Consider the following 2,868-nt stretch of genomic DNA (forward strand, 5'->3'; position numbering starts at 1 on the left):
GACTTAGACGTTCATCATGGCTGTGGGGTGGGGTGGGGTGGAGGTAGGGGGAATGTTAGGGAGTTCAGTTATTTGTTTTATGAGAGGGTAGAAAGGACAGTGCTGGTGACCTTTATCCGGGTCTCCCACACCAGTCTAGGGAACTGTTCGGTTTTTACCTGGCTGGCTAACGTCTTGTTATTGGTGTTGGTGTTGTTGTTGTTGTTTAGCCCTTGGTTTCAAGTGATCCAACAGGACTATGTCCAAAGACACTCCATCCATGACTACCTCAGCTATTATATCTAAGACAATGAAGAGGAAAAGTGGACTCTGCTAGAGGTACCCTGGTTCAAGGTGGTGGACATGTTACACCCACTAACATTTTCAGGGTATGACCCCCAAAACAGGAGCACATTATTTATCAGTTTCTTCTTAGTTTCTGTTTAACAGACACCAACCACAAAGTATTGGTTGAATGAAGGCTTTGAGTAAAGAAACTTGCTCAAGATGTCATCCAGTGACATTGACTGTAAAGGCGAATGTTGTAATGCAAACTCTGGTTCGCACAGCCCTGTCTGTAACCCCTGCATGTCATTCCATTTTGGCAAAACTGCATCTTCAACACTACAAGTCTTCTTCTTCAGCTTTGGTTAGTTGTTGACCCCCTACAAACACTGCAGTGGGACCCCCATTATAATACTACCTACATATTTAGGAGAGTATAAGTGTGATATAAAACCCCTTTATAGATTTTGGTCAGTCAACTGCACTTTCTATTACAGAAACATTTTGGCCTTGGTCAATTTACCATTTTTGTGGTGCCCCCTCCCCCCACCCCAACCCTTTCCCCTAATACCCTAAGCATTTGCTTATTTTGCCAAATGGTTAATCCAGTGCCAGACAGGATGGTCATGGCTAGAATAATTTCCATTATAACTGAGCTGGATCAGGACTGATTTGGGGCTTAACAACTACTACTACTACTACTACTGCTGCTGCTACTACTATAACTACTACTACTACTGCTACCACTACTGCTACTACTACTGCTACTAAAGCAAATTAGTCTCTAAGAGGCAACTAGACCTCTTAGAAATAGTAAGCAAATCATCCTCAACTTACACTGTGCCATCTTAGGAAGGAAGAAGACATGGGATAATGTAGTCCAAGATACACTACGTCTCAATAAAAGATCACATGGTCATAGCAAGAGAAATTGTGATGATAGGCCTGCCAGCTCAGGACTGACCTGTGGTTAAACAACAACAACGTCAAGAAACCTGCAATGATTAAATGTGTGTGTGTGTGAGAATATGCATGTGTGTGTGTGTATATATATGTGTGTGTGCGTGTGTGTGTGTATATGCATACATATATGTGTGTGTGTGTGTGTATGCGTTTATATACATGTGTATCTATATATATGTGTATGCATATGTACGTGCATGAATGCATATATGTATGCATCTAATAATGTGTATATATGTATCCATTGTGTGTGTGTGTGTGTGTATGCAAATGTGTGTGTAAGTGTATGCATGCATGTGTGTGCATATGTCAACATACCCCATGTGATGATAATCACAGAATCGTCCAATCAGAAAACCACCATATTTAATTGAAAGATGAAAGAAAAGGTTAATAATTTGTTAAACTCTAAATTAATATCCTAATAACTGACCTGAACAATACAGCTATCTAATTAAGGAGGGAGTAGGGTTAATGAGGGCAGTATTTCTAATTAAGGCAGATATAAGTTTTCTCATTACTGTAAAAAATTACTCTGAACCACATTATGTATATATAAACATTTACTTGTGTCATGGCTAGTCTCCTTGTAAACATAAATTTACATTGTTAACACACACACACACACACACACACACACACACACGTATGGATATCTATGGAGATATATTATTATTGTATTTTGTCCACCTTTATATCCTGAGTTCAAATTCTGCCGAGGTCAACTTTACCTTTCATCTTTTCAGGGCCGATAAAGATAAGTACCAGTTGAATACTGGGGTCGATGTAATTGACTTACCTACACACCAAAATTGCTGGTCTTGAGCCAAAATTTGAAATCAATAATTTTATTGCTGTTGTTGATGTTATGATTGTTATCATTATTTAAAACAGTTTGACTTGGCCCCTGAAAGTTTTGTCGGCCCCTTACTGAAACTTAGCTCAACGGGCGCTGTTAAATGAGTCCAACCAACCACGTTTCTGTAAGAAGCCTATGAAACCAAATAGGGGCCAAATCAATATATATACACACACACACATATATATAGAGACACATTCTGATCGAATCCACTGTAAGTCAATATGGTTCTCCTAACAGCTTATGAAGGATTTCGTCCACATTGATAATCCCTTGCTAATAACTCTTTATATGGGGGGGGGGGTATGTATGTATGCGTGTGTGTGTTTGTATGTATGTATGTAGCATATGTGTATGTATGTATCTATGTGTGTATTTGTATGCATGTATATGTACGTATGTGTGTGTATGTGTATGTACGTGCATGTGTGTATGTATGTATTTATGTACGTAGCGTGTGTATATTTATGTATGTGTGTGTGTGTGTGTATTTATGTATGCATGTGTGTGTGTGTGTGTGTACATGTATGTGCATGTGCGTGTATCATCATCATTATCGTGCATTGTCCATCTTCCATGCTGGGATGGGTTGGACATTTTGACAAGATGCAATGAATCAGAACTGCTCCAAGTTCCAATGTTTGCTTTAGCATCATTTCTAAAGACACACACACACACATATACATACATACATACATACATATAGATGTGTATATATATGTATGTGTGTGTGTATGTATATATATATATATATATATATATATATATATATATATATATAT

The 2,868-nt window shown here is 38.2% G+C and overlaps 1 protein-coding gene across 1 annotated transcript in view; it reads right to left on the bottom strand.

Moving 5' to 3' along the window:
• LOC106873953 (protocadherin-18) overlaps positions 1 to 2,868 on the bottom strand; it is a 46,426-nt gene that overhangs the window by 12,974 nt on the left and 30,584 nt on the right. The gene's annotated exons all lie outside the window — the stretch shown is intronic.

This window comes from Octopus bimaculoides, chromosome 14, assembly GCF_001194135.2.
Source record: "Octopus bimaculoides isolate UCB-OBI-ISO-001 chromosome 14, ASM119413v2, whole genome shotgun sequence".
NCBI classification, from domain to species: Eukaryota; Metazoa; Mollusca; class Cephalopoda; order Octopoda; family Octopodidae; genus Octopus; species Octopus bimaculoides.